At 39.8% G+C, this 9418-nt stretch overlaps 1 long non-coding RNA gene across 1 annotated transcript; it reads left to right on the top strand.

Moving 5' to 3' along the window:
* Positions 1-6461: 6461 nt before the first annotated feature.
* On the top strand, positions 6462-8979 carry LOC311052915. Its single transcript, XR_014601572.1, has 2 exons — positions 6462-8328; positions 8577-8979. It is a non-coding gene; the product is annotated as an uncharacterized lncRNA (long non-coding RNA).
* Positions 8980-9418: the final 439 nt, after the last annotated feature.

The following is a 9418-nucleotide window of genomic DNA, read 5'->3' as shown; positions in this document are numbered from 1 at the left end:
GAGCCCACGGTTTACAGTCCATCAGGGCTTGGTCTTCTGTGTTGGGCCATAAGTGTACAAAAGTGTCGTGTGCATGTTATGTCGTAAGCTATAGATAATGTATAATATATGATATATATAATGACCTAATATGTAATAATAATCCAATAATCGTACAATTAGTTTACAATGGTATACCTATGATAATAGTATAATATAGTGTTATTATTTCATGTTATTTGGGACCCCCCCAAAATAATCATATTTGAACTGAGGACCCCCCAAAATCATATTTGAACTTGGGACCCCCCCCAAAATAATCATATTTGAACTGGGGACCCCCCAAATAATCACATTTGAACTGGAGACCCCCCAAATAATCACATTCGAACTGGGGACCCCCCCAAATAATCATATTTGAACTGGGGACCCACCCAAATCATATTTGAGCTGGGACCCCCCCCAAATAATAATATTTGAACTGGGGACCCCCAAAATAATATTTGAACTGGGGACCCCCCAACATAATCATATTTGAATTTTGCTTTTTAGTTTGACATTTGTTCAGTTTGACTCGGTTCCACAGATAAATATTATGAAAGTAGCCGATCTACAAGCTCACAACGCCTCGCAGTGTGAGGTGTTGTGAGCTTGTAGATCGGCTATTTACAAAATGTTTGCCTTTATTAGGTAATATTTGACAATTTGGCCAATGTATCACAATCTTTTTATAGTATATTTGGTTACTTTGGACGCAGTAATTATTATTAGTTTATTTTTATTTGTCATTTCAGAGGTATTAAAAAGGTCTTAAAAGTCCTTAAATTGTTACTTTATAAATGTGCAGATACCCTGTATACCAGGGCTCTTCAACAGGGGGTCCGGGACCCCTAGGGGGTCCTCAGAGTTACTACAGGGGGTCCGCCAAATCTTGTAGCTTGTAGATCTGCTATTTTTGGCAAAGAGGTTTAGGTGTAGAGGGAAAAAAGAGCAGACCACGTAAACAAAAAAAGTTGAATCTGAAACACAATTGTATACAATATGGGGGTCCCTGCTTCATCTCTCTCTTTGCTAGGGGGTCCCTGCTTCATCTCTCTCTTTGCTAGGGGGTCCCTGCTTCATCTCTCTCTCAGCTAGGGGGTCCTTGGGCTGAAAACGTTGAAGACCCCTGCTGTATACACTTATACTGTATGTTGGTTTGTTTACCGTTGAGTGAGAACATAATGTTGCACATTAAGCTTATCATCTGGGGACCACATAAAATAATTTGGGGGGGTCCCCCCCTGCGGGTCCTGACCCCCAGTTTGGGAACCATTGTTCTACTACTCAATAGCTCAATTCTCAATCTATGCATTATCATTGTATTTTGTAATGCAATGGAAAAATGTACAGAAATACAAATGTTTAAGAATATTAAAAAATATATTTTATGATGAATCTAAATGCTCCTGCACAATAGCTTAAATGTGATTTGATACATTAGGCCATAGGGTTCCCCAATTACTTTTCCCCAAGGGCCAAATTATTTCTCGGGTACTAAGCTGAGGGCCAGGGCAAGGCGCGCGCACGCAATTTTTTAAGTTTTTGATTTGTTTTTCTTCTCTAATCAAGCTAATTTGACACTGTGTTATTTTAGGGATGGGATTCTTAAATCCTCTGTTAAGGGTCACACAAGGAAAAAATGCACTCTGGAAACAAAATAAGTCTGCTTGAAAAGTAATACAGATTAACAGCAGCCAGTTGTACATACTGAAAATCAAGATAAGTCCAGAATCAACAATTTACTTACAGATGTGTTTGTTAGTCTGCTTGAACAGTAATACAGATATTTTTTTTTTCAAATAAAAAATAATAAAATAATATATATAAAATAATAATAAAAACTTTTTTTTTTAATGACAGGAGTCGTCGCGGGCCGGACAGTTGCTCTTGCGGCCCGCTTGCGGCCTGCAGCCATACCTGGCTCTCGGTCACTTGAATTAATATCTGTTTCTTTCTTTCTTTCTTTCTCAGAGGATCCATGGATTCGTCCGCATGGGGGGGATTCGTCCGCATGGGGGGGATTCCTCCGCCGCTGTTGACCCTGGTCTTCGGTGGACCTCCACTGTGGTGGATCGCTGAGTGATCAGATTTCTGGTCACCTCACGGCGGTCTCCACTGGTGGTCTCCGCCAAAGACCTCAGTCCGGCCGGGGGTTTTCTCTGAAGACACCTCAAAGTAGGAAAAAAATGTCCTTTACCTTTGCTGGATGCTGCAGCTCATGCTGCAGTCTGTTGGATGTGGCGTGTATGCTGTTGGACGCTGCTGCTGGTGGCGTATGTGTGATTGTGTCGTATGTGTGCTGCTGATGTGGTTGAAGATGTTGCTATGCAGCTTTTTTTTTCAGGTTGTGGAATCGGAACGCCGACGTTGAATCTATGACTATGTTGGTTGGTGTAGTTATTGTTTACAGGTTGAATCTACGAAGTAGTTCTTTTCAGGTTGTAGTACGACTATGTTGGTAGTGTTGTGGCTGTTATTTTGTGTTTGTGTGTGTGAGAGAGAGAATTTGCATTCAATGTGTTTTTAGACATAAGCCTCTGTAAATCCAGGCCTGGACCTGGTCACGCGACGGGATGCGTTGGGGGGGGGGACTAATTTCTAACCAATGGAGCAACTATTTTTACATCATGGCAAGGTAACTATACAATCCAAAATCATTATGTGCTACTTATGATCCTATTATTATATGAACAATCTAATGAGCATTTTTCTTTTCTTTCTTTCTTGACCCCGATCTTCAACACCAAGGCCAACACCAGAGTAGGCGCCTGAAACGTCCGCCTGAAACACTGTTCCAGTGTGGTCGTATGGACCAGGTGCTGAAGCCAATGAGAGATTATCTTCGCCTTGCCTACTTGTTGCTATAACTAGTTGTACGAGCTCTTGTTCTATTGTTTTATTGGCTCTTGTTTATTCGATACACTTATTTGTTTTAGCTCTTGCTCATTTGATTTTCCTATTTGTCTCATCCGTTTAAGAAAGTAGGTAGCTGATATATTGCACTTTTACCTTAGCGCTAGGTATACTCTTAGTTGCTTGTTTTAGAAGAGAATGCACTGAAGACTTCTGTTGATTAGTAGTTTTCTTGCCTACCTATGTTGAATGCACTTATTGTAAGTCGCTTTGGATAAAAGTGTCTGCTAAATGACTGTAATGTAATAATGTAATGTAATTATGTAATGTAATAATGTAATGTAATGTAATTATCGCCTGGACATACTAGGCGTTAGTGAGATGAGATGGACTGGGTAGGGGCGCCTCGTGATGGATGGAGCAACTAGTCTTAGTCTTTTGAATAACACACCATTTAGTTTTAGTCTTCTGAAATAGTTTAGTCTTAGTCTAGTCTTAAGGCAGGTACACACTGCAGGATATTTGGTCCGATTATGCTGTCCGTCCGCGACTTTTTTTGGCGCTCGCTGCGTGAGCAGCGTGTCTGTCACTCGGGAACCCGTGCCTATTTTTGTTGTTGTTGCCAGATTTTGCCAGAGAAATACGCAACCAGATCTATGAAAACAAGCCCAACAAAAGCGACAGGCCACATGAGCACTTTTTTGAAAATAGCCGATCTACCAGGTCACGTTGTAGATAGGCTATTTTCAAAGAAGAACATCTTGAAAAAAAAATTAAATTGTCGGATATTTTCCAAATCCACAGATCTTGTATGGGGGTCTATGGCACAGCATATTATTCTCAGAAGGGGGAGGTCTGCGGGCAAATATTAATTTGGGGGTCCTTGCCATGAAAATGTTTGAGAAAACTGGTTCAAACAACATTAGGAAACAAGGCCAAATAAGCAACTACACTTTCAAGCAACTTTACAGAAAAACAATACCAACGTCGCTTATAATAAGCGGACATGGCAACACTGTGTGCTGCGTAGCCTACTTGACGAGAGAGAGAGAGAGAGAAAGAGAGAGACGCATCACGGGAGACGTTGATTAAAATTACTTGGAATAAAAACAAATGTATGTATTTGGTCTGATCCTGGATAGCATCTTAGTGAACTATCCTACAGTGTGTAATCCCTGGTCGGGGATCAATCTATAGTGTGAAAACCACAACGATATATGACACCCGATTTCAAGAAATAAACTCCTGCAGTGTGTAATGCTCAGCGATCAGATGAATCCCCGACCACTTTAGAAGTCCTACAGTGTGTACCTGCCCTTAGTCGACTAAATATCAAAACCTTAGTCGACACAATTAACATTATAGTAGTAGTAAATCTTTATTTCGGTCCATTAAATAAAAAGAGCAAATATAAATACATACATTTGAGTCTACTAATGCTAGTGGCACCGAAAAAAAATTACCTACCCTTTTTGAAACAACTTGTAGTAACACATTTCCCACAATTGGTTTAACTAAGCTAAATACATCGGACAAATTGATAGAATAAAGAAATACATCTAAGCAAACATTGGTTTAACAAAACTAAGACAAATCTAAGCAAAAGACTTGGCTTTTACATACACTATAGGGCATCGCAGTTCCCGCCCACTTCCTGGTGCCGGAAGTAAATACTCAATGCATTTTTCCCATTGACTTTTCCAAAAATATTTATATAAATTAATTTAAGCCTAGAATCAAGCTATCCAGGATCCTGGTGAATCATGACCATAAAACGTTTGATTCTGTGAAAAAACCTTTTTGAAAACGGCAAAACAAAGGGTATTTATTAAATATAGTATATCATATCATTAAATATAAAAAAGGTTTTATGGTAATGTGTGGAAAATTGATCTGCTATTTTTGAAAAATCGTGAAAATTATTTTTTAATATTTTTTTCCGATTTTTTTTTTAGGATTTAGATTTTTTTTACACACGGCCTCAGGTCTTAATGGGTTACGTAAAACATTTGAGTACCTTTTCCACTACTGAATAAATCCGTGTTTGTAACGGACGCCGACAAAGTACCAAACGCAGCCAGGCTGACTTCTTCCATTCAGGTTTATTTTTTTTTCTCTCAATCACATTAACATCAACATGGATCACATGATCAGCATCAGACATGGTCATCCATCATCATCATCATCATCATCATCATCATCATATGCCTGACATTCACACCATAGTCCGTAAGTGCACCGCCCCTCCCTCACAAAGTGCTTTCTCACTGTGTGTGTGTGGGACTGCTGATGGTGGTCCCCAGCGGAGGGGGCCCGAGCCCACAGACACAGAAGAAATCTTGCCCTATATATATATATATATATATATATATATACGCTGATGACGCAAGGCTGTCGCCACGTTATTTCTCCATGCTTTTAACACATCGCCTGCCAAGAACGCATATATGCGTTCTTTCAAATCCAATTATTATTATTTTTTTTTAAAGAAACACAGCAATAGACGGATGTGACGTCATCCCAAAGAAACGCCACGTCCGTCCGTCCGCCCCAACGTTAGGATTTTTAGAAAAACAACTTCTAATTCAGATTATATCTTTTTTTGTTGTTGATGAAAATCACCCATTTTCGACAGGCCATAGCTCCAAAATGGCCAATGGCGGTAGAAATGTTATTGTTCCAGTGGATAGACAGGACTCTACCCCACCCCACGGACACTTAAAAAAAAAAAAAAAGTTTTACATTTGTGTACACAACGTGGCTTCCACGGCGTTTCGAAGATCGTCTATTTAAAGGTAAATAAACGCTGGCAAGGGGATAACAGAAAACAATGTTTTAATATCAGGCAGTCAATGTGTTAATAAAGGAGCGCTATGGGGGGGGGGGGGGGGGGGGCTGTGGTACACGCAAACAGCCGGATAAAACCAGCCTTGGGTCATCAGCTAAACCGAAGGGGCAATTCGGACGCATTAAAAAACCCTTCAGTGTTGTATCTCCTCACAAAAAACGAAACCAAAAAAACAAACAAACAAATGGGGAGGGAGGGGGGGGGTTACATGAGCGATGCTGGACATGCATAACAACAATCTGAACCACCAGACATCATGAGAGAACCTCAATCAATCAATCAATCAATCAATCAATCAATCAGTTCATGAGAAAACAAAACAAAGAAATAAAGCAACTAAAAAGGTCAGTTTCACATCAGCCACTGTAAGGCTCAATAAAGACACAACAATAGGAGAAGGAAAATAAAAACACAATAAAATAGGCTCTAGTATGCGCACAGCCACAGTCACGTTGGAGAGCAATCGGGCCTCTTCCTTACTTTACCTTCACAGGTGTTACCAATGATGCTAATGAAGGCTCTGTTCCATTCTGGTCTAAACAGAGTCAGGGTGTTGATATTGTGCATGTTGGCTCACTTGGAAACACTCTGCCACACCAGTGGGTCTCAAAGTGTGGTCCAGGGACCCTAAATGGACCTCTTACGGGTGTGTAACTCTGAGAGTGTACAAATGGAACCAAATGGACCCTTACGGGTCCATTTGGTTCCATTTGTACACTCTCAGAGTTATTATGGGGCTCCTTGAAATTACAAAGTCTGAGAACCACTGTGCTACGCTAAATGGAACAGAGCCTTCATTGGAATCATTGGTAACACCTGTGAAGGCAGTAAGGAAGAGGCCCAATTTCTTTTCCAATATGTGCTGCCGTGCATAGAGCCTATTAGTGACAGCAGGTAAAAGTTGAATACAAGACGAAAAAAAAAAAAAAAACAACAATGTAAGAGAACAGTAGAGGAAACGGAGGTGAAGTGGAGCTGCCTTTTGCAATGCATTCAATTTGATTTGGAAGGAGATCTGTTGGCGTTTCTTTCGCTGCTGCTTGAGTTATAAACACAAGAACGAACATTCAAATCAACAAAAAGAGCAGATTTTACCATTTCTTTCGTGTCTTTTTGCAAAACATATTTGGAAAATGAAGGCTTTTTTTTTTTTTTTTTTTAACGATGCACATTTCAAGGGTTTTTTAGTTTAGCTTAATAACTGGGTATAGACTTAGGGTAAGGACTACTGTACTGGATAAAGCTGGATTGCGCGCAATAGGGGAGGGAGAGAGAGAGAGAGAGAGAGAGAGAGAGAGAGAGAGAGAGAGAGAGAGATCAAAGTTATTAAGGACGAGGAGGTAATGACAGACGTATCACTGTAGTGGGGGAGGAGAAAATGGGCAGGATTTTATGTTCCAATCTACAAAATGAATGGAAGACATAACATAAAGCAGCATGCTGTCTATTGGAATGTGCAGGACAGGATAAAAAGGACTCCCACAAGATTAAACAAAAAAAAAAAGAAATCATGAAAGACCAAATGGTCAAAAAGGTGATCCTGCCTAACAACGTATCATCACAACTACACAAACAACAACGCATTTTCTGACAATGTACTATTTGGCAGGGAGAAAGAAAGAGTGACGCCTGATTTAACCCATTGAGACCTGAAGCCGATTCTACACGTCTCCTAAATCTCAGCAGTTTTCTGAAAAACGTATGTTTCTATATCAGTGGTGCTCAATCTTTTTCACATCAAGAACCCCCAAAACGATATGTATTTGGCCGCCGACCCCCATCAAAATATGTTGTTCCAGGGACCCCCAGACGCAAAGATTTGAGTTTAAAATGTTCGCTTTAAAAATATATATATTCAAAGATTTGCACACATTTTCACGATAATTCAAAAATAGCAGATCTACAAGCTCGTAGTGCGGCACTCGGTGCCGCGCTATGAGCTTGTATATCTGCTATTTTTGAATAGCCCAAAGTGTAAAATAATGCTTTTTAGCTCAAATCTAAAAATGAGACAGTTCCAGGTCTCAATGGGTTAAACTTAGATGCTGAAAATAGCAGACCCATACGCAGTGGTGGAAAGTAACTAAGTACATGTACTCAAGTACTGCACTTAAGTACAATTTTGAGGTATTTGTAGTTTGCTCGAGTATTTCCAGTTTTCAATACTTTTACTTCACATCAACATCTCAGAGGCCAATATTAAACTTTTACTCGCAACGCATTGTGAGCTTGTAGATCTTGCTATTTTCAAAAGATCTGCATACATATGAAAACTTGAAATGGGACATTTTGCATAATGAGTACTTTTTACTTTTGGTACTTTAAGTAGATTTTGATGCAAATACTTATATATATACTTTTACACAAGTACATTTTGAATTCCGGGACTTTTACTTGTAACGGTAGTATTTCTACATCGCAGTATTGATACTTTTTACTGAAGTAAAACATTTGAGTACTTTTTCCACCACTGCCTATAAGCTCACAACGCGCTGCATGAGCTTATAGGTCTGCTATTTTTTTGGGGCGTATAAATCAGGGCTGGACAGCGGGCAGTGTGAGCGGGTACCTCACACTGCACCGTGAATAAAAGCTTATTAGTTCTTGTTTAACCCATTAAGACCTGGAACGCATTAGATTTCTTTGGCTATTCAAAAATAGCAGATATACAAGCACATAGCGCGGCACCGAGTGCCGTGCTATGAGCTTGTAGATCTGCTATTTTTGAAAAATCGTGAAAAAATGTTTTTTCCGATTTTGTTTTTTTCGAAAAATATATTTTTTCTAAAAATATTTTTTTCCGAAAAATTGTTAGGATTTTGATTTTTTTTAGACGCGGCCTCAGGTCTTAAAGGGTTAAAGCATGTCATTGCACAGAGTCAGACAGTGAAGCAATACTGCACGGCTGCGTTATCTCCATATGAGTCATAGAAGTGTGGCTGATAGCTGTCTATGTGTGGGTTAAAAGTGTTTTTTTTTTTATCCTTTTCTTTCCATACTGAACTCATAAACAAAGCTACAGGTTTCACTATACAGCCAGTACAAACACTAGCCAGCATTTACAACAAGAGAAATAGCATTTTAATGAAAGACATTTTCTTTTTTTTGAAGGTTTTACATTCAACATGTTTTTTTTTTCTCCCCTTTTGCCTCTAAAGCTACAATATACATTGAGTCTTTGTTACAGGTTATGTTCACTATAGCTTCTCAATTGCCTTTAAAAAAAAAGAAAAGAATAATGAACAAACAAAGAAAAATATCTGAGCAACTTCTACCATAAAAACAAAAACAAAACAAAACAAATCCTTTTCCTTTTCATATAACAAGCGACACAGAAACAACAATATATGAAAAAGCCACACAGATCTCTTTATGTTGCATATGTACAGGAACGCCCCTGAAACTAAACCTCCATCTATATCGTCACTGCTTTGCCTTATGCCCCCCGCCCCCGTCCGGCCCAGTGGAAATCGCCCCCCACTATACACACGCACGCACGCACGCACGCACGCACGCACGCACGCACGCACACACGCACACACGTGCACACACACACACACACACACACACACACACACACACACACACACACACACACACACACGTGCACACACACACACACACACACACACACACACACACACACACACACACACACACACACACACACACACACACACACACACACACACACAC

The sequence above is a fragment of the Gymnoscopelus microlampas genome, assembly GCF_963454915.1.
Source record: "Gymnoscopelus microlampas genome assembly, chromosome: 10".
Lineage (NCBI taxonomy): Eukaryota > Metazoa > Chordata > Actinopteri > Myctophiformes > Myctophidae > Gymnoscopelus > Gymnoscopelus microlampas.
The sequence above is the reverse complement of the archived record's forward strand: the minus strand, read 5'-3'. Positions and strand labels throughout refer to the sequence as shown.